Genomic DNA, 24400 nt, shown 5'->3' with positions numbered 1-24400 from the left:
CAATCAACAATATTTTTGATTCTAATTGTTCCTTCATGACTTTCACTATACCAGCAAAGCTCATTTTGGCTGGTTTAGTTGGAGCAGTTAAACTTCTAAGAAAACCATGTACTCTTTCACCAATTATTCTCAGCAAAACTGAAACTTGGTTTTATTTGTCTATTTCATTTACTTCAAAATACTGCTCAATTCATTCAGTATACACCAGCCAATTACCTATTGTGCAATCAAACACACCTATCTTTCCAATGTAGCCGGCCATTTCTCCTCTTTTTTTATTATCACATGCTGCAGTGAAGAAAAAAGAACATGCTGAGCTTTTTTCTTAACTTGAACATCTCATTGCACTTCAACAGATAGATAGTTGTCTCCAGTTCATTTTAAAACTTACTCATCACCACTGTTATGTTTTGTAACTCCAAAAACTAATCAAAAGAAAAACAAGGGACCAGAGATAAACATGTCTATACTTTGTCCTTTACTTTTAGAGAGGCATTCATTTATGACATGGTAGTGTAACGACCTTCTCATATGATGTGATGATGTAATAATGTATGCCATTCACATACATGTAATGAATTATGTAAACATCAAAGAATGCTTAATCAAAAATATATTTACAATATTACACAAGTATTATACACATACTAGATAAGTTCTTAAACTGACTAGAAGATTAAAGGTTATGAGGAGAAAGCAGGACAATGAGGTTAAAAAAATCAGCCAGGATAGAATGGCAGAGCAAATTTCATGGGCTGAATGGCCTAATTCCACTCTTATAAGTATTTTATGGTCTTATAATGAAGACTTAAGCAAATGTATTCTTTCTTCCTATATTCAATAATCCACTTGGCTCCTTCAGTCATCTGGCAGAAGAGAAACAACTGCAAGGAATAAATCCAGATACCAGGTTGTTGACTTTTTTTGAATTAATTGAGTTTAGTATAATACCTTTAATAATTTATGGATGCTCAGTGTCAAATGTTCTATTCCTTTGTTTTCTAATTTATAATTGAATGGAAAAAGCTAGAAAAAATAATGCATTCAGCCCACGAGTAAAGCCCTCCCCACCTCTGAGCACGGGTCCATCAGCACTTTCTCAGGAAAACAGTGTCCATCGTCAAGGACACCCACCACCCAGGCCATGCTGTCTGCTCACTCCTGCCATCAGGATGGTGGTACAGGAGCCTCAAAACCAGGTTCAGAAACAGTTATTATCCCTCAATCATCAGGCTCTTAAACCAGAGGGGATCATTTCACTCAATTTCAGTTGCCCCATCACTGAACTGTTCCCACAACCTGTGGATTAACTTCAAGGACTCTTCATCTCATGTTCTCGATATTTATTGCTTATTTATTTATTATTTATTTCTTTGTACTTACTGTGAATTTCCACAATAAAATGAATCTCAGGGTTGCATAAGGTGACATATATGTACTTTGATAATAAACTTACTTTGAACTTTCTGAAATCTGGACTTTTTCTATTTGAAATTCTTTTCAATGATGTTTACTTGTTGTTCTAGAAAGACATGACACTGTACAAGGACCTGCCACCAAGCGCCAATGAGAATGAAGATGGCTTCAGTCAGGAGCTGGACACTAATGGATCTGCAGGAGGCAGCAGGCCTAAACTTCTGGGCTGCTAATGGAGGAACCCAATGAAAGAACCTCCTGAGGAAACTAGGTTGAGTAAGAAATACGTGATCAAATATATTGCGCATAGGATTATGTCACTTCTGTATCCAATGTCTGTAAGTATTTCTTCAGAGTTAGTCACACTTGAGACAAATTCATTGCTTTAAACATTTGTTATCTGTTGTTGTTTATCCCTTCTCATCAAAATTCACCTCGCAGATTTGTTTCTTAGCCAAAAGGCAAGATATTGTAAAATAACCCATTTGCCAAATGAACTTAATGACAAAATAACAGAGCTTTACTCTCATTTTCTGATCAAAAAGATAACAAACATACATTCTGAACAATTACTTGCAGATTCTACGCACGCGCGCGCGCGCGCACACACACACACACACACACACACACACACACACACACACACACACGCACACACACACACACACGTACGCACACACGCATGCTCTCCCCCTCCCGCCCCCTCAGCTCTCTTGTTTTTTTTCAGGGAAATGTGCATTTAGTTGGAAGGTTCGAAACCAGTGAAAGTTATCTCTGCTGCCGAAGGTAATCAATTGTAAGTTCCAGGATATGAATCTAAGCTCACAATCTGTGTTATGCAACTCTGAACAGTTGCATTCCAGAGATAAAATTCCCTTAGTTCCAGCAGTTCTGGAACTAGAGTGTTCCACAGAGTGTTTGATTATCTACAGGCCACAGCTCGAAGAAACCCCACATAAACTGTACAAATTGTTCCTCCCTGATGGGTCCTGAAGTTCCTGCATGAATGGTTGTCCTGCAGGAAACACCAGTATTAGATGCCTATAGAAGTGGTGGATGAAGGTTTGATTTCAACATTTAAGAGAAATTTTGACAGGTCATTGAAATAGGTCATTTGGTTAGGAGAGGATAAGGGGGGCTATGGTCCGGATGCATCCACCTTACTTCTTACACTCTGTGCATTGAGATATAACACTTTGATTACTGTATTTGCTACCCTTTTTGATTCTGCATCCCTAATGTACTGGTGCTCACTCTGCTGGCTAAAATTTTGTCCTATCTTCTGCCTGCCCCTCCTGACAGTCTGACTGCACACTACCCTGTTTTTTCACCATCCGTCCTATCCTGAGTCCCTTCACATCTGGTTCCCAAACCACTGCCAAATTAGTTTAAACCATCCCCAGCAGCTCTAACAAATCTGTCCACAAGTACATTGGTTCCCCTCAGGTTCAGGTGCAACCCGCCCCTTTTGAAAAGGTCATACCTCCCCAATGATCCAAGAAACCTGAAGCCCTGCCCCCTGAACCAACTTCTCAGCCGCACATTTATCTGCCAAATCATCCAGTTTCTACCCTCACTGTCACGCGGCACAGGTAGCAATCCAGATATTCTGACCCTGGAGATCCTGCCTCTCAGCTTTCTGCCTAGCTGTCTAAATTCTCTCTTCAGAACCTCTTTGCTTTCCCTTCCTATGTCATTGGTACCAATATGTACCAAGACATCTGGATGCCCTCCTTAACCCTCCAAAATGCTGTGGCCACAATCCAGGACATCCCTGACCCTGGTTCCTGGGAGGCAACATGTCCTGTTGACATCCACAGAAACTCTTGTCTGTTCCTCTGACTACTGAGTCCCCTATCACCACCACTTCTTCTCTCTTTTTCCCTTCTACACCACAGACCTATGCTCAGTGCCAGTAAACTGGTCACCATGGCATTTCCCTGACAGGTCATCCCCCACAACAGTATCCAAAACAGGATACTCATTATTGAGGGGAATGGCCACAGAGGTGTTCTGCTCCAGCTGGCTATTCACCTTCCCGTTTCTTCTCCAGACAATCACCCAGCTGCCCACCTGCTACAACTTAGGGGTGACCACTTCCCTGTAACTCTGATCAATGATCTCCTCACTCTCCCATACAAGCCGGAGGTTACCCAGCTGCTGCTCCAGACCCCTAACACGGTCTTCAGGGAGCTGCAGCCAGATGCACTTCACACAGATGTAGTTCCCCGGGGGACTCTGGGTCTCCCAGGGCTCCAACATCTGGCATGAAGAACACCACAACGGCTATTTAAAGTACACTAATTACCCCTGACACAGTAAGAATAAAGGGAAACTTAATAGAAACCTACCCGGACGACTTACCTAGAGCCTGAGCCGAAGCCTGACACTCCCACTCTCACCACTGGCCCGCTCCAAAAATGGCTGCTCCACGTGTCCCTTCTATACTTTCATTTACTCCTCTCTGCACTGCTCCCACCGCTGACCGGGCAGCTGGAATGACACCGACCACCCGCAAAGCTCTTCTTTTAAACGAGCGCCACCAGCCTGCGAATAATGCTGCTTCCATCACTGACTGGGTTACTGGAATATTGAGAACATAAGGTGAAGAGTCCATAGGTTGTGGGATCAGTTCAGTGATGGGACGAGTGAAATTGAGTGATGTTATCCCCTCTGACAGTGGAAGGGTAATAACTGTTCTTGTGCCTGGTGGTGTGGGTCCTGAGGTTCATGTACATTCTTCCCGATGGCAACAACAAGGAGAGAGCATGGCCTGGATGGATGGATAGATGGATAGATAGATAGATATACTTTATTGATCCCGAGGGAAATTGGGTTTCGTTACAGCTGCACCAACCAAGAAAAGAGCGTAAATATAGCAATACAAAAACCACAAACAATCAAACAACAATATGCAAACTATGCCAGATGGAAGTAAGTCCAGGACCAGTCTATTGGCTCAGGGTGTCTGACCCTCCACGGGAGGAGCTGCAAGTTCGATGGCCACAGGCAGGAACGACCTCCCGTGCCGCCCAGTGTTGAATCTCGGTAGAATGTGGCCGAAGTCCAACAGTAAAAAGTTCAATATCCAGTCTACAAACACGTTCCTCGATCGTAATATGACCCGGATTGCACCATCTGTTGTTAACCAGATCAGTAAGCACCCAACTCCCTTACGCTTACCGTTCTCAGTGCACTTCCAGTCAGCTGGAACGGTCTGGAAGCCGTCCATGGAGAAGTTTTGATCGGGTATGTCCTCGTGCAGCCCCGTTCCGGTGAAACACATAACACTGCTCTCCCGAAATGTTCTCTGACACCTGGCTAGCACCGTCAACTCGTCCATTTTATTACCCACCGAACTCCTCTTCTCCATAAGTCTCTGTTGTCTCGACCCGGTCCTCTTTCCTCGACTTTGTGATCCCCCTCTGCATCCTCTGTGTGTTTTCCTCCGGATTTCAGCCGGGGATCTTTGAAGATGGATGCTGCTTTCCCGTGACAGTGCTCCCTGAAGATGTGCTCAGTGGTGGGGAATCCAGAATCAGATTCAGATACGCTTACATTTGCACTAACAAACATTTGCTAACCACTACACTTCTGTGCCACCGCCTTATGCTATATATCTTCATAGGTCGTACCACATTTGTAAACAAGGCAAACAGCCACAGTAATGTATCCGAACCAAACGGCAATAAAGAGCGAAAAAGAAGCAGTGATACCAAGCAGCTGTTAAACTCTAATGATAGCATGAAAAAGGAAAGACGGGGGGAGATTAATGGTTCTGAAGTACTGGGAAAGAGGTATTTCGAGTAGGAGACGGTGGAATAAATCTTCATAGTTGTTTGCAGCCTTCAATTATTTTGAGGAATATTTATGGTAAGTTTTGACGAAGGTAGCATTGCTGGAAGAGAGAGATTTGAAAACAATTGTCTTTCGTTCACAAGCAACTGGTACATTGCTAGGTGGAGGAGCAGCAAAGCTGTTAAGTTGAGTTCCAAGAAGAACATACAAGTGAATCATCTGCTTTTAATGTTACAACAATTAAAATGACATAACTCAATCCACCCAATTAAACTGCAATATTACCTTCAACAACAGAATATCTCACAGTTTAAGTGAATTTATCACACCAGAAATAAACATTAATTACTCTCTCAAGATACTTTTCTTGATTTATCTGTAGTAACGTGTCAGATCAAATGTAGGGATGAATAGTTCTCTGAATAAAAGTGACATTATGTGTAAACGGTTTGAAATAATCCCCCAGACTGGCAATGATTTGTACAACTATCATACATACACTCAGTGGCTACTTTATTAGGTATGCCTGTACACCTGCTCATTAATGCAAATACTTAACTGGCCAGTAGTGTGGCAGCAACTCAATGCATAAAAGCATGCAGACATGGTCAAGAGGTTCAGCTGTTGTTCAGACCAAACATCACAATGGGATAGAAATGTGATCTAAGTGACTTTGATTGTTGGTACCAGACGGGATGGGTTGAGTGTCTCAGAAACTGCTGATCTCCTGTGATTTTCACGCACCAACAGTCTCTAGAGTTCACAGGGAGTTTCTTTATTTCTTTTTTTTTCTTTGTTTTGTGGCTATCTGTGGGAAGACATCTTGGGGTTGTATACTGCATATGTATTTTGATAATATTTATACTTGGAATCTTTGAATGGTATGAAAGTGAAACATCCAGTGAACAGCAGTTTTGTGGGTGAAAATGCTTTGTTAATGAGAGAGGTCAGAGGAGAATGGCCAGACTGGTTCAAGCTGACAGGAAGGCGACAGTAACCCAAATAACCATGCGTTACAACAGTGGTGTGCAGAAGAGCATCTCTGAATGTACAACACATCGAACTTTGAAGAGAATGGGCTGCAGCAGCAGAAGACCATGCCAGGTTCCACTCCTGTATCTAATAAAGAGGTCACTGAGTGTGGATTCACAAGTTAGAGAAACACGCAATCAATATCAAACCAACAAACCCAACCACGGACACCACACCAAGTGACCGCAGTATAACTGCTGCAACTTCTGAGAAAATTGTGCACTTGCATTGTACGGCAATGCAGATATCAATGAACAATTGCTGCAGACAAAGCATTAGACTCTGGCTTTTGTGTGGCACAATCTTTGAACCACAAGATGATGAAAAAGCGATAACATCACAAAAATTGGAGATACAAATCAGAGAAGTTAGCAGGCCACTGAAGGACTGATATTCAGGAAGTGCTATACCTCTCAGTTTTACCGCAGAAACAAAATATCTTCCTGACCCACACTGATCTACAAGACCAAAGGAACATCTGGTCAACCTGATTTTAATCCAACTCTTCAGGAAAATTGAGGGGGAAAGACAATAAATATGTTCTTTCTTGAGAACACCACAACACAGCCTTAACCAAGCACTGGACAGCAAAGTATATTTTAAGATGAGTGGAAAGAATTTAATGTCCTGACATGCAGTACATTTTTCAGAACAATGAATTTACCTTTGGATTAAAAGGAAACTGAAGACTCTGGTCTGGAGGATAAACAAAAGCAGAAACCATCTATAAAGTCTTCAAAAGGCAATGCCTCAACAAAGTGGAATCCATTAAAGATCAATGTCAATTTATTATCAAAGTAGGTATACCATACCCAACCTTGAGATCCATTTTCTTGCAGGCATCGACAAGAAAACAAATAAATACAATAGAATCCACAAAAACTCGCATAACAAAGACAAACAAATATCCAATGTGCAAGAGAGGACAAATCGTGCAAATAAATGATACTGAGAACACAAGCTGGGACTTTAAAGACTCTCACTATCCAGGGCTTGCCCTCTTCTCATTACTATCATCAGAGAAGAGGTACAAGAGCCTGAAGACACATACTCATCAGCTCAGGAACAGCTTCTTCCCCTTCCTCGTCAGTTTTCTGAATGGGCAAAGAACCCACGAACACGACTTCATTTTTTGCTCTTTTTGCAATACTTCTTTATTTGGTTTATATTTCTTTTTGGAACTTATAGCAATTTTTTATGTTTTGCACTGTACTTGCCTGTTGTGTTTAGGGCAGCAATGAAGGTCCTCACAGTTTTCACTACTGTCAGCCATTCAAGTCCCAGGTGGAGACTCGGGAATATAGATGTAGGATTCTACATTGCTGCTTCCATTACAGTTTTGTTGTACCAGTCATAAGAACATAAGAACATGAGATATAAGAGCAGGAGTAGGCCATCTGGCCCGTCGAGCTTGCTCTGCCATTCAATAAGATCATGGCTGATCTGGTCATGGATTCATCACCACCTACCTGCCTTTTCCCTGCCATCCTTAATTTCCCTACTATGCCAAAATCTATCCAACCTTGTCTTAAATATATTTACTGAAGTAGCCTCCACTGCTTCATTGAGCTTCATTGCTCTTTCATTTTTCCTTCCAAAGTGGATGACCTCGCATTTACCATCATTGTACTCCGTCTGCCAGACCTTTGCCCACTCATTTAACCTATCTATATCTCTCTACGGATTCTCTGTATCTTCTGCACAAATTGCTTTTCCACTTAGATCAACAACAAACTTAGATACACTACACTCAGCCTCCTCTTCCAGATTGATAACGTAGATCATGAACAGTTGCTGGCCCAGACCTATCCTTGTGGCACACCGCTCACTACTGATCGCCAACCAGAGTAACACCCATGTATCCCAACTCCCTGCTTTCTATTAGTTAACCAATTGTCTATCCATGCTAATACATCAACCCCAACTCTATGCATCCTTATCTAATGGATAAGTCTTTTATGTGGCACCTTATTGAACTCCTTCTAGAAATCCAAGTAAATAACATCTATCTGCTCCCCTCCCCGCACTTGTTATATCCTCAAAGAACTCCAGTAAGTCTGTCAAACAGGATCTGCCTTTACTGAATCCATGCTGTGTCTGTCTGATGGATTCATTTCTTTCCAGATGCCTCGCTATTTCTTCTTTAATGGTGGCTTCAAGCATTTTCCCAACTAGAGATGTTAAACTAACTGGCCTATAGTTATCTGCCTTTTGCCTACATCCTTTTTTGAACAGTGGTGTGACATTTGCCGTCTTCCAATCCGCTGGGATCTGCCCAGAGTCCAGAGAATTTTGGTAAATCATTACTAAAGCCTCTACTATAACTTCAAACATTCCTTTCAGTACCCTGGGATGCATTCCATCAGGACCAGGGGACTTATCTATCTTCAGGCCCACAAGTTTGCCCACAGTCAGGATTGATAGATCTGTGTGAACCTCCAAACCTGGAGGACTGGAGGACCACCCGCCAACCTGTTTGGCGTGGGTCACCCTGCCAAGAGCCAAAGCATAAGGCCCTGACTCCAGCCAGCATCGCTGTTTGGGTCATTGAGGCACACGAACCTCCAAACCACAAAGTTGCAGTCCTCTTGAAGGCTGCACTGTACTGCTGCCACAAATCAACCAAATTTCACAATATATCTCAGTGAAAATAAACCTGATTCTGATTGTAATTGTAAAGTTGTTAATTTATATACATTGATTTAGTTGTTATGATCTTGCCCCTACACTTCACTTTCTCTGTAACTGTTACATTTTATTTTCCTCCTCAATGCACTGTGTAATGAATTGATCTGTCTGAACAGTAGGCAAGACAAGCTTTTCACTGTATCTTGGTACTTGTGACAGTAATAAACCAATTGCAATTGCAATAATGCAGTGGGTGAAATACTTAACTCTTGATGATGCAACATGATGGTAGGTCATCGTATCCAACAATGACAAGAGACACAGAAAAGTTTTAAAGTGGAAGAGCCATTGCACTCTCTTGACGTCGGAAGTCTGGGTCCAGCAGTATGAGTGCAGATCACAAATGGGATCTCCCTTGGTTGCAGTAGATGACCATGACTCCTTCTGTGGCTTTGCTGTCCACACACCGTTGCAGAACCACCTTCCTGGCCATGGAATCTCACTGATGATCTCATCAGCCCAGCGCACTGGAGCTGGCTGCGCATGCGTGTCAGGCGTGTCTGAATCTCACCGGTGAGTGAGACCCACCGTCTGCCCTCACCCGATCGACCTGTTGAAGTGGTGTAGCAGGGTGGGGCTTCCATAGCAGCTACTTAGAGCCACAGACGAGAGCTGAGCGTCGGGTGGGGCCCAGGGATGAGTGAGCTGCTCCAGAATGGACATGACAAGCCCCTTCACCAGAAGTGCTACCCTTCCATGGACACCCCGTACGCACCAAAGACATACTCAATACTTCAGGGGTTCCCATCCCGGGGTCCTTGGACCCCTTGCCTCATGGTTTTGGTTATGGCAGAGAAAAGGTTGGGAATCCCTGACTTCATGAGAAACCAACAAAATCCAATGACTTTCTTTTAGACCCTGGATCAACATAATTGCTGAAAGCTTACAGTGACCCTGGCATACATTACACCAGCTTTATCTTCAGGCAGCTATTGATTAAATAATTAATTGACTTACAGCACTTGCATCATCTCTGTGGCGCAAATGGCTTGCACATTCGGTGGCTGAGAGGGATAATAAACCAGCCATGATGGAATGGTGGAGCAGACTCAATGAGCTGAATGGCCTCATCCTGCACCTATGTCTTATGCTTGATAGATTCCTGATTAGTAAGGGTTTGAAAAATTACGGGGAGAAGGCAGGGGAATTGGATTGCAAGGAATAATAAATCGGACATGATGGAATGGTGGAGAAGATCTGATGGGCTGAATGGCCTATTTCTACTCCTATGTTTTTTGGTCTTAATGTCTTACGGCCTAACACATCCACTTAAACTCGCAGGATATTTCAAGAAAAAGTGGTGAAGAAGATCACCTTGAAAATGCTTGATGAGAGCGACCAATGTCACACAGATCCTTTAACAAAATAGTTTTCGATCAGATTCAGCTGCCAATTGTCACAAGGCATCCTCACCAGGCAGAGCAAACAGATTCATCATCTGCTTCAGAGAAGCAGAATTTGTATCATCTGATAATGAGTCACCACAAGCCATTCAGGATGTTCTAGGTTGAGTGATACATCACTCACATGAAAGTGCAGACTTGGGGGGAAGTGCTCCTCTGTCTGCATTCAGATATGGGCTTCAGATTTAGATTTATTTACCACATGTGCGTCTATACTGTGCTGCAGTGGACAAAAGGGCTCTACACTTGGTAGTCAAAACTGCCCAGCGCATCCCTGGCACTGGCCGACCCACTAACCGAAAGGAATTAGAACATCATGGAGGATCCCACCCACCCTGCTCACGGACTGTTTGTCCCACTCCCTTGGGGTGGAGGCTACGTAGCGTCCACACCAGGACCACCAGATTCAAAATCAGTTACTTTCCCCAGGCAGTAAGGCTGATCAACACCCCCACACACTAACCCACCCCTCCACACCCCCAACCATCACTACGACTTTACCATTTCCTGTCAGAATCACCTTATGTACAGATACTTCATGAACATAGTCAATCCCTGTATATGAGCTATCTATGTGTTCATATTTATTGTGTTCTTTTATTACTGTGTTCTTTATCTTATTGTGGTTTCTTGTGCTGCTTTGGATCCAGAGCAACAACTATTTTGTTTTCCTTTACACTTGACACTAAACAATCTTGAGTCTTAAACAATCTTAAACATACAGTGAAATGTGTCGTTTTTGTTAACAGCCAACACAAGCTAGAGATGTGCTGGGGGAAGCCCGCAAGTGTCAGCACACGTTCCAGCACCAACATAGCACGTCCGCAATGCTCAGCACAACAGCACAGAACACAACAAGCCACAAAACAATAACAACAAAACAAGCCCCGCCCCTCCCTCCCACCCTCTCCACCACACACACACGACAAACCTCCAGCCTCCAGTCTCCAGGCGTCAATCATCGGGCTTTCTACTGGCTTACCCTCTGGCTCTGATCTTTGGTATTGACCTCTGGACCAGCCGGTGATGGGTCTCCGAACTACATACCTGACCAGTGTTCTCCTAATGTTTTTCTACAACAGTGTCTCTCTGCTTGTACAGTACATGGTAACGTATTGGTTAGCGCTAAGCTCCACAGCACCAGCAATCATGATCAGGGTTCAGTTCCTGCCACGATTGGTAAGGAGTTTGTACGTCCTTCACGTGACCTCGTGTGATTCCTCTGGACGCTCCAATTTCTTCCCAAGTTCCAAGAGGCACGAGTTCGAACTGTTAAGTTGGTGCGGGAAGCATGGTGACACTCGTGTGCAGCCCCCAGCGCGATCATGAGCTCTTCAAGCCTGTGTGGAGAGTGTTGGGCTCTGAGGTTTTTAGAGCATCTGAATTGTTAAAGTGTTGTTTAACAAGTCGTTTAGAGTCCCTTGTGCTTTCTCTTGAGCAACTCGCTCTTTGTAATGTGGTCTCCTGCTGCTTTTTGTTTAAGCTTGTTATGTTTATTTTGATAGGCTTGGGGATTCTGTGTTACTTGTATTATTTGAGTGGACTCCCAATTAGCGCTAATCACGGGGTCCTAGTTTAGAGAACATTATGTCTCAGGGTGTCATTTGGCTGAGCCACCAATATTATTGTTATGAATAAACTCTTGTTGCCGACTGAAGCATTGTGGGAGACTGGAACGCTGAGACAGCAGGCAGTGTGATTGCTAATCACCAGCTCCTGTCAGAGGAAGGCCCCTCTACTCGAGTGAACCCTCTCCCTCTCTCTCTCATTCTCTTTCTCTCCCTCTCTCTCTCTCTCTCTCCCTCTCTCTCTCTCTCTCTCTCTCTCTCTCTCTCTCTCTCTCCCCCCTCTCTCTCTCTCTCTCTCTCTCTCTCTCTCTCTCTCTCTCCCCCTCTCTCTCTCTTAATGGCAGAGAGAACCTGTTGGTCCTCGAGACGGGGAGGCTTGGAGAAGCGACATGGAAGATTGTAACATCAGAACAGTGAGTTGCTGGTCTCCACTCTCATTGTTGAATGTGTGACTGGGTCCTGAATTATCCCTATGAACTGTGCTTTTGAAAAGAGAGAGAGAGCAAGCTATTTAACACAGCTGTCTTGTTTTTAAGAGAGAGAGAGAGATGAAGACAGTTTTAGATGATGTTATAGGTTTTCTGCAGCATATTTACCTTTCTACAAGGATGCTGCCTGCTTGGAAATTCTTACAGACAGAGAAGGGAGGAGCTGTTTGAGTGACAGCTGGCATTCAGCACGGTGAGATAAATAGAAGGTCAGATGATAAACCGATAGGCACATGGTTTGGGACACTCAATGAGCTTTGTTGTGCCTACAGAAAAAGTTGGTTTTGGAGGATCGATCAGGCGGATCGATCAGTGTGAAAGGGAGTGACCGGTGAGGAGTTGTTTGTGTGTCCAACCCTCATCTGGGTTGATAATTCCACCACAGAAGAACGGTCTCCTTTGTTTTGGTCACAGTCGGTGACTTCTGAAGGATTTCAGAGGACAACGAGAAAATCAACAGCATCAGCTCACCTGAAGACTCAAATCTCTTCCTCTCTCTCCATCACTACTCAACTCAATACCACGAACTGAACTGAACTTTACTCATCACAGTAAGACTATCTATTTACCCCTAGACTTGAAGAAGCTTGGTTTTCATATATTTCCACACTTACTTATATATAATCATTGCTAGCCTGTTTGATATATCTGCATTTATATTACTGTATTGCGTAGTTACTAATAAATATCATTAGTTAATAGCAATACTGGACTCCAAAGTGTTTTCCATTTCTGCTGGTTCTTTAACCCATCACGGGGTACATGACAACGGAACGACCATTCTCTCCTGTGCTGGGCGAGAGAGCCTGTCTGAGATACCGAAGTGCTGGTTTGTGAACCGTAGCTTGATGGGTTGAATCATTGGACTCTTTGGCGCTTCTGTTGATGATTGCATGGTGGGTGGGTGGGGGGAGTCAGTGCTTCTGCTGGCGTGGGTGGGGGTCAATGCTTTTGCAGCTGCCTGTGCAAAGGGAGGGAGGAAGGGGGCTTTGGGGCTTCGATGTTTCTATTGTTCTATAGTGTTCTCTGTTTTGTGGATGTTTGTGAAGAGGATGAATTTCAGGTTGTATACTGATATCAAACATACTTTGAAACTTTGCCTTTCATCCACACAAGGATTCTGATATTGGCAGCGCACATCGTGACAAGCACATCTTGAACTGTGTTGATCATTGACACTAGCAATGCCTTTCGCTGTATGTTTTGATGTTTTGATTTACAGTACATGTGACAAAGGAAGATAAAACCAAAGCTAAGTGACAGGAACCCATGTGACAGGAACTCGAGCTGATGTCTCAATACATCAGGACAGACGTGAGTGATGAGTCGGTGGAATCCCAATCCACTTCAGAATTAAGTTTAATATCATTGGCATATGTCATGAAATTTGTTGTCTTTGAAGAAGCAAGACATTGCAATACATAACAACAGAAAAACATATGTGAATTACGGTAAGTGTATATCTAATAGTTACATTAAATAAGTAGTGCATAAATAAAAATTCAAAAAGTAGTGAGGTAGTGTTCATGGGTTCATTGTCCATTCAGAAATCTGATGGCAGAGGGGAAGAAGCTGTTCCTGAAACATTGGACGTGTGCCTTCAGCCTTCTGTACCTCTTCCGTGATGGTAGCAAAGAGAAGCGGGCAGGTTATGTGTGATGGGGACCCTGAATGATGGACGCCACCTTTTTGAGGCATTGCTTCTTGAAAATGTCCTGGATATTATGGAGGCTAGCGCCCATGATGGTGCTGACTAAGTTCACAACTTTCTGTAGCTTTTTTCGATCTTCTACAGTTGCCCTCCCCTCCCCATACCAGATGGTGGTGCAGCCAGTTAGCATGCTCTCCACAGTACCTCTTTCGAAATTTGCGAGTGTGTTTGGTGACATAACTAATCTCCTAAGACCCTTAATGAAATACAGCTGCTGTCATGTCTTCTTTGTAATTGCATTGATATGTAGGTCCAGGATAGATCCTCAGAGATACTGACACTCAGAAGCTTGAAATTGCTCACTTTTTCCACTTCTGATCCCTCTTTGAGGACTAGTGTATGTTCCCTCATCTTACCCTTTCTGAAGTCCACAATCCATCCTTTGGTCACAGTATAGAAGGAGGCCATTCAGCCCATTGAGTCTATGCCAGCACTCAGAACACAATGCCCTGAGTTCACTTGTTTATTCTGAGATACAGCGCAGACCAGGCCATGGGAGCAGGTGGTGGATGGTCATACAAGCAGCTAGTGCATATCACAAGTCCCGGTTATGTGACCACTGACACCAGGCGGACAATCTTGGAAGAGTATTGATGATGGCCGGGGTCACCCTTCCTGCCCAGAAGCCACTCCTGTAGAAAACTTTGCCAAGAAAAATCATAGCCATGAGATCATGATCATCCACATCACATGACACGGCCCATAATGACGATGACAATGATGAACTCTGACACCCCAAGCTGTAATAGTGTCGCGGTAACTGCTGTGCTACAGCGGTGAACGGTACAACGCAGACACAGACCCTTCTTTCCATAATGTGTGTGTGGACCATGATGTCAATTTAAATCATTCACCTAGCTACAGATACAGGTGGTCTATATCTCTCCATTCCCTACCTGTTCACGTGTCTGTCTGAATGAGGTCATTGTATCTGCTGGCACCACGACCCCAGGCAGTGCATTTTCAGCACCTACAAGTCTCCATGTCTCTGGCTTCTTCCCTCTTTCTTTCCAGTCCTGATGAAGTGGTATAAACAAGAGGGGCTGGAAATCCATTATCTAGAGCAGGAGTTCCCGACCGTTTTTATGCCATGGAGCCCTACCATTAACCAAGGGGCCCATGCATCCTAGGTTGAGACCGTCTGATCTAGAGCAACACACACTAAACCCTGATATACTCTACGTGCTGCATCCCAGTCGCAGCCATCTCCACTAATAGCAACGTTCACTTACAGTAATTGCAACCAATGTATTATCTAGACCAACACACACAAGATGCTGGAGGAACTTGGCATGTCAGGAAGTATCGACGGAGAGGAATAAGCAGGCAACGTTTGGGGCTGAGAGTCTTAATTAAGGGTCTCAGCCCAAAATGTCGACTGTCGATTCCTTTCCGTTAATGCTCACTTCCTCCAGCAATTTGAGGGTGTTTCTGTGTGTATTATATTGTCTTGCGGCTCTGTAGTTAGTGGTTAGCACAACACTTTACAAGTCTGGGAGCTGTACCTCCCTTAATCGCAGGGCTCTGTAGAGAGTGGTGCAGACAGCCCAGAGCATCTGTAGTTGTAAACTTCCCATGATTCAGGACACTTACAAAGACAGGTGGGTAAAAAGGGCCCGAAGGATCATTGGGGACCCAAGCCATCAAAACCGCAATCTATTCCAGCTGCTACTATCTGGGAAACGGTACCACAGCACAAAAGCCAGGACCAACAGACTCCGGGACATCTTCTTCCACCAGGCCATCAGACTGATGAACTCACGCTGGTTTGAGTGTACTCTATGTTACATTGACTGTTCTATTTATTATAGGTTACAAATTACTATGATTGCACATTGCATATTTAGATGGAGATGTGACAGTGAAGATTTTTACTCCTCATGTATGTGAAGGATGTAAGAAAGAAAGTCAATTCATTCAGTTCAATTCTTTCAATTCATTCGTCCCCACTGATGCTTGTGAGGAGTTTATATGAAGGAGTTTGTACGTTGTTCCTGTGACTGCATGGGTTTCCTCCAGGTGCTCCAGTTTCATCCCACAGTCCAAAGAACATACCGGTTGGTAGGTTAATTGGTTATTATAAATTGTCCTGTCATTAGGCTAGGATTTAATCGGGGGGATTGCTGGGCAGCACAGCTCCTAGGGCCAGAAGGGCCTACTCCGTGCTGTGTCTCAATAAATAAATAAATTTAAATATTTCCCCACTCACCTATGCCCACTAGCATTTGATATTTTTGCACTAGGAAAATGTCTCTGTCTTCCCTACACACACACACACACACACACACACACACACACACATAGATGCCTATCCCAGTTACTTCTATCAGATGGCCCCTCAGCCTCCAACGCTCCAGAGAAAACAATCCAAGTTTGTCTAACCTCTCTTCATATCTCAAACTTCCTAATCCAGGCAACATTCTGATGAACCACTCTGTAACGTCTTCAAAACCTCCACTTCCTTCCTGTAATGTGGTGACCAGAACTGCACACAATACTCTAAATGTGGCCTAACCAAAGTTTTATGCATCTGCCACTTGATTTCACAACTTTTGTACTCAGCGATCTGACCAATGAAGACAAAAATGTTGTCTGCCTTCTCTTCAGGTCCTCGTGTGGGGTCCTCATTCATCATCATCAGGAAGTCCTGGAGTCAATACTGAAAATCAAAGCCCAAAGGTCATTCAGAAGTCCAGATTGAAGTCCGAAGGTCAATCAAAAGTCTTAATGTCGAGGCCCAATGGCTGGACCACCAAGTCTGAGAATACACTGAGCTAGTCGAAGGCACAATGTCTGTGACTCTAAGTCCGATGGAGGCTGGAGGCCAAAGACAGCCTATCCTGAGATTGGAAGATTATGTGTGTGCATGGGCGGGAGGAATGGGGCTTGTTTTGCCGTTGGTGTTTTGGTCCTTGCTGTGTTCTGTGTTGTTCTGCTGACCACTGTGGGCATGCTATGCTATGGGCTGCTCCCAGCACATCCCTGGCTTGTGTTGGTTGCTAATGAAAATGACACATTTCACTGCATGTTTCCATATACACGTGACAAATAAATTAGTCTGAACCTGAATGTGGGCTTCAGATATCAGTTCATAAATGTTCAAATACCCATGAATTCACAACACCCATAGGCGTGAGGAGGAGGCAAAGGCGAAGGCAAAGCATGGCGGGGGAAAGTGAATTGGAAATGTCGTGTACAAGCCAAATCATGGCGGCAGGTTCAAAACCCCACACCTGCCTGAGAGCGAAGAATGATCCAATGTTTGGAGGATTTAGGCACTGGGCCAAATTGAGAACATCAGGGTGTTGGGACCGGAGGTGAGGGATGGGCCACTTCTGCCTCGGTTCTGCTTGGTCACTGCTCCACGACGTTAACTCAGCTGTGCAGTGAACTGATGCTGTCACTTGCTCCGGCTGCAGTGACGCCTGGCTTTTATAAAACTTCAGTTCTGAATGCTGGTTACTTACTTCCATTGTTTGCACAATTTTGTTTTCTCTCTGCGCACTGGGTGTTTGGCGGTCTTTTTTTTAATGGGTTATTTTGGGGTTTCTATGTTTTATCGCTGCCTGTAAGGGTATGAACATCAAGGTTGCATAATGTACACATACTTCGATAATAAATGTACTTTGAGCTTTGAACGTAGAATGTGGCCGTTGTCCTATTGTAGCCTTCACACTCACAAGAGATTCTGCAGGTGCTGGAAATCCAGAGCATCACACACAAACTGCTGGAGAAACTCAGCAGGTCAGGCAACACTTATGGAGGAGAATAAATAATTGACGTTTTGTGCCGAGACCCTTCATCAGGACTGATACATTCAGCAATCATACTGTTTGTATTCTTCAGTTTCTGTTCTAGGCTGTGTTTAATCAGCATTGGGAAGCTGCATCATTTCCCTTTGCAAACCCTTGATGTATGATGTCTGCAAGACTGTTAAACCCCCTAAGGTATTATCACTGAAGTGGCATTGGTATTCATTTTGCAGCTAACTTGTACAATATATTTCATTTGAAAAACGCGTCCAATTTCTGTAATTCTAACTTTTATTATGAAGGCATTTTTCCTGTTATCATTTAGTTCAAAGGTTAAAGTTAATTTATTAACCAAGTACGTATATGTTGCTATATACAACCCTGAGATTCATTTTCTTGCAGGCATTGACAGAAAATACAAAGAAGCAAAGATAATGGTAATAATAATTATAAATAAAAAAAGCAATCAATTTTGGAACATGAGATGAAGAGTCCTTGATATTCAGTCCATAAGTAGTGGGAACAGTTCAGTGTTGGAGGGAGTGAAGTTATCCCCACTGGTTCAAGAACCTGATGTTTGAGGGGTAATAACTGTTCCTGAACCTGATCATGTGGGTCCTACGGCTCCTGTACCTCCTTCCTGATGGCAGTAGTGAGGAGACAGCATGGCCTGGATGGTGGGGGTCCCTGATGATGGAGGCTGCTGTTCTGAGACAATCTTTGGTGTAGATGTGCTCAATGTTGGAGAGGGCTTTACCCGTGGTGGTCTGGGCTGCATCCACTACTTCTTGTTTTGCCATTAGAACCAAATGTTTCTGTAACAGACAGGCTGTTTGGAACTGCTGACAGGGAGGCTGGATAACTCCGTTTCTGAATTGGTGGCAGCCCCTTCCTTCAATGTTCACATGAGCTCAGAAACTCCGGGCAATGGAATTCAACCACACCAGAATAATCTACATCGCCTCACTTACAATCGTATCTCTCCCAGACATTACTATATACTTTTATCTTGCAAGCTGAAAAACAAACAGTTTTAAAAAGTAACTAAAATAGTTGCACATTATAATCATGCAGCTATTAACGTGATATAAAGCATCTGCCAGTGGTGGTTTGCAACTTGTTTTATCAAATGCTGGTACACTGCCGCCTTTAAAATAGTTTTCACAAAGCTTTAAATCATAGAATTGGACAGCATAGAAATAGGCCCTTTGTCCAACAGAGGTGCAAAGGGACTCAGGCGCCCTCATGCAGGATTTCCTAAAGGTTAACTTGCTGGTTGAGTTGGTCTTAATGAAGATACATGCAATGTTAGCATTCATTTTGAGTGGACTAGAATATAAGAGCAACGAATGCAATGTGGAGACTTTATAAGGCTTTGGTCAGACTGCACTTGGAGTTTTAGGCCTCTTATCTAAGAAAGGAGGTGCTGGAATCGAAGAGAGTCCAAAGGAGGTACACAAGACATCCTATCAATGAAAGGGTTAATGTACGAGGAGCATTTGCTGGCTCTGGGCCTGTACCCACTGGAGTTTAGATGAATGAGGGGGCATCTCATTGAAACCTATTGAATATTGAGAGGTCCGGATAGCGTGGATATGGAGAAGATGTTTCCTATAGTGGGAGAGTCTAGGACCAGAGGACACAGCCTCAGAATTGAAAGATATCCCTTCAGAACAGCAATGGGGAGGTATTTATTTAGCCAGAGGGTGGTGAATCTGTGGAATTCATTGCCACAGATGGTTGTGGAGACCAAGTCATTGAGTATATTTAAAGCAGAGCTTGATAGGTTCTTGATTTGACAAGACATCAGGATGTCAAAGTTTACGACAGAAGGCAGGAGAATGGAGCTGAGAGGGGTAATACATCAGCCATGCTGGAATGGCGGAGCAGACTCAATGGGCTGAATGGCCTGATTGTGCTCCTATGTCTTATAGTCTTGATGCTCACCTTTTTGCCTATCTACACTAATCTCATTTGGTCTCATTAGGGCTCTGTCCTCTGTGCTCTGTATATTTCAAGTGTCTGTCTACAAGCCTCTCCAATATAGTTACTGATGAATATCTACAAGATATCCTGTCCTCAGTGAGCATCCAGCAACCATTAACACTAATTCTAGTTTATTCTCCTATTGTTGTCACCCACTCCCCCCAGGTTCTACCATACCTTACACCCTGGGGCAATTTGCAGTGGGCTCTTAACATCCTAACCCACACACGTCTGGGATGGGGAGGAAACCAGAGCACCTGGAGGAAAAAGGTGTAGTCTCGAGGAGAACATGCCATCTCCACACAGAGAGCACTGGTGGTCAGAATTGAAAATGAGTTACAGAAGCAGTGAGGAAGGAACTCTCCTAGCTGGGCCATTGTGCTTCTGTCATCTCAGAGCTGTATCATTATCACCAGGGATCTCCTTCCTTCATGGTCTAACGTGTGTGAGATCGCACACAGTGCCTCCCACCAATACTCTCTCCCACAGTACTGTCTTGATTCTGCAATGGTCTGTTGTAAATGAGGCATCACACCAAAACAGATGCGGCAAGATCCATCAGCCAGATACATCCTCTTGACTCCGATGTGCAACCCACTCATTACAACTACACTGAGCGTTACCACAGGAAAACACCATCCATCATCAAGAACACCTACCATCCAGGCCATACTCTCTTCTCATTGCTGCCATCAGGCAGGAGGTACAGGAGCCTCAGATCCCACACCACCAGGTTCAGGAACAGTTATCACCCCTCAACCATCAACCGACATGGATTACATCACTCACCTCAACTCTAAATTGGTACCACAATCCACAGACTCACTTTCGAGAATTTTCCTACTCATGTTCTCAGTATTATTTAATTTTTTATTTGCACAATTTGTCTTCTTTTGCACATTGGTTGTTTGTTCATCTTTGTTTATATGTCATTTTTCATAAATCCTATTACATTTCTTTATTTTCCTGTAAATGCCTGCAAGAAAATGGATCTTGAGGTACCTCCTACACCTCATAAAGTGGGCACTGAGCCTTCTACTGCTGTAGCCCATCCACTTTAAGCTTTGACGTATTGTGCATTTCACGTGAGGTGCTCTTCCGCACACCTCTATGGTAACACATGGTTATTTGAGTTACTGTCACCTTCCTGTCAGCTTGAACCAGTCTAGCCGTTCTCCTCTGACCGCTCTCATTAACAAGGCCACTGTGGTATGATGCACATCACACACCAGCACAAGGTCTCAGCCACCAGTTACGTGTTAGGTAAGGATGGAACAGGGGGAGGCGGACGAAGAGGTGACAGCCGAGAGAATCTCTTTCTGGGTGATCTGTGACAAAGCATCCGACTGCTGCCAGTAAACAGAATCACAATCAGAATTAGAATCAGTTTTAATGGTATCTTTCATGAAATTTGTTGTTTTGCAGCAGCAGTACATTGCAATACCTAATAAAAAAACTATAACTTACAATAAGAAATATATATTTTTTTTAAAGAGGAAGTAGAGCGAATACAGAAAAAAAAGTGAAGGAGTTTTCATGGGTTCATTGTCCATTCAGAAATCTGATGGTGGATGAGAGAAGTTGTTCCTCGACCTTCTCTTTGATGGTAGTGATAGAACATAGAACATAGAATAGTACAACACAGTACAGGCCCTTCGGCCCACAATGTTGTGCCGACCCTCAAACCCTGCCTCCCATATAAGCCTCCACCTTAGATTCCTCCATATACCTGTCTAGTAGTCGCTTAAACTTCACTAGTGTATCTGCCTCCACCACTGACTCAGGCAGTGCATTCCACGCACCAACCACTCTCTGAGTAAAAAACCTTCCTCTAATATCCCCCTTGAACTTCCCACCCCTTACCTTAAAGCCATGTCCTCTTGTATTGAGCAGTGGTGCCCTGGGGAAGAGGTGCTGGCTATCCACTCTATCTATTCCTCTTATTATCTTGTACACCTCTATCATGTCTCCTCTCATCCTCCTTCTCTCCAAAGAGTAAAGCCCTAGCTCCCTTAATCTCTGATCATAATGCATACTTTCTAAGCCAGGCAGCATCCTGGTAAATCTCCTCTGTACCCTTTCCAATGCTTCCACATCCTTCCTATAGTGAGGTGACCAGAACTGGACACAATACTCCAAGTGTGGCCTAACCAGAGTTTTATAGCTGCATCATTACATCGCAACTCTTAAACTCTATCCCTCGACTTATGAAAGCTAACACCCCATAAGCTTTCTTAACTACCCTATCCACCTGTGAGGCAACTTTCAGGGATCTGTGGACATGTACCCCGAGATCCCTCTGCTCCTCCACACTACCAAGTATCCTGCTATTTACTTTGTACTCTGCCTTGGAGTTTGTCCTTCCAAAGTGTACAACCTCACACTTCTCCGGGTTGAATTCCATCTGCCACTTCTCAGCCCACTTCTGCATCCTATCAATGTCTCTCTGCAATCTTTGACAATCCTCTACACTATCTACAACACCACCAACCTTTGTGTCATCTGCAAACTTGCCCATCCACCCTTCTACCCCCACATCCAGGTCGTTAATAAAAATCACGAAAAGTAGAGGTCCCAGAACAGATCCTTGTGGGACACCACTAGTCACAATCCTCCAATCTGAATGTACTCCCTCCACCACCACCCTCTGCCTTCTGCAGGCAAGCCAATTCTGAATCCACCTGGCCAAACTTCCCTGGATCCCATGCCTTCTAACTTTCTGAATAAGCCTACCGTGTGGAACCTTGTCAAATGCCTTACTAAAATCCATGTAGATCACATCCACTGCACTACCCTCATCTATATGCCTGGTCACCTCCTCAAAGAAGTCTATCAGGCTTGTTAGACACGATCTGCCCTTCACAAAGCCATGCTGACTGTCCCTGATCAGACCATGATTCTCTAAATGCCTAGAGATCCTATCTCTAAGAATCTTTTCCAACAGCTTTCCCGCCACAGACGTAAGGCTCACTGGTCTATAATTACCCGGACTATCCCTACTACCTTTTCTGAACAAGGGAACAACATTCGTCTCCCTCCAATCCTTCGGTACCATTCCCGTGGACAACGAGGACATAGAGATCCTAGCCAGAGGCTCAGCAATCTCTTCTCTCACCTCGTGGAGCAGCCTGGGGAATATTCCGTCAGGCCCCAGGGACTTATCTGTCCTAATGTATTTTAACAACTCCAACACCTCCTCTCCCTTAATATCAGCATGCTCCAGAACATCAACCTCACTCATTTTGTCCTCACCATCATCAAGTTCCCCCTTATTGGTGAATACCGAAGAGAAATATTCATTGAGGACCTTGCTCACTTCTACCACCTCCAGGCACATCTTCCCACCTTTATCTCTAATCGGTCCTACCTTCACTCCTGTCATCCTTTTTTTCTTCACATAATTGAAGAATGCCTTGGGGTTTTCCTTTACCCTACTCGCCAAGGCCTTCTCATGCCCCCTTCTTGCTCTTCTCAGCCCCTTCTTAAGCTCCTTTCTTGCTTCCCTATATTCCTCAATAGACCCAGCTGATCCTTGCTTCCTAAACCTCATGTATGCTGCCTTCTTCCTCCTGACTAGATTTTCCACCTCACTTGTCACCCATGGTTCCTTCACCCTACCATTCTTTATCTTCCTCACCGGGACAAATTTATCCCTTACATCCCGCAAGAGATCTCTAAACATTGACCACATGTTCATAGTACATTTCCCTGCAAAAACATTATCCCAATTCACACCCGCAAGTTCTAGCCTTATAGCCTCATAATTTGCCTTTCCCCAATTAAAAATTTTCCTGTCCTCTTTGATTCTATCCTTTTCTATGATAATTATAAGGGCCAGGGAGCAGTGGTCACTGTCCCCCAGATGCTCACCCACTGAGAGATCTGTGACCTGACCCGGTTCATTACCTAGTACTAGATCTAGTATGGCATTCCCCCTGGTCGGCCTGTCCACATCCTGTGACAGGAATCCATCCTGGACACACTTAACAAATTCTGCCCCATCTAAACCCTTGGAACTAATCAGGTGCCAATCAATATTAGGGAAGTTAAAGTCACCCATGATAACAACCCTGTTATTTTTGTACCTTTCCAAAATCTGCCTCCCAATCTGCTCCTCTGTATCTCTGCTGCTACCAGGGGACCTATAGAATACCCCCAATAGAGTAACTGCTCCCTTCCTGTTCCTGACTTCCACCCATATTGACTCAAAAGTGGATCCTGCTACATTACCCACCCTTTCTGTAGCTGATAAGAGGGCAAGTTCTGGATGATGGCGGGTCCTTAATGATGCATGCCTCCCTTTTGACTCATCGCTTTTTGAAGATGTCCTCGATGTTGGGGAGGCTCGTACCCATGATGGAACTGGCTGAGTGTACAACTTTCTGCAGCTTTTTCCAAATATGCTCAATGACCGCCCCCCCCCCCCATACCAGACGGGTGATGCCACCAGTTAGAATCCTGTCCATGGTGCATCGTAGAAATTAGAACACAGCCTGAGTTATCACTTTGCTTTCCCTGAGTGTTTAACCAAGACACAAATGCTTCATAGTGGCCAAAT

The sequence above is a fragment of the Mobula birostris genome, chromosome 26 (genome assembly GCF_030028105.1).
Source record: "Mobula birostris isolate sMobBir1 chromosome 26, sMobBir1.hap1, whole genome shotgun sequence".
Classification (NCBI taxonomy): Eukaryota; Metazoa; Chordata; class Chondrichthyes; order Myliobatiformes; family Myliobatidae; genus Mobula; species Mobula birostris.
This window is presented reverse-complemented; position numbering follows the sequence as displayed.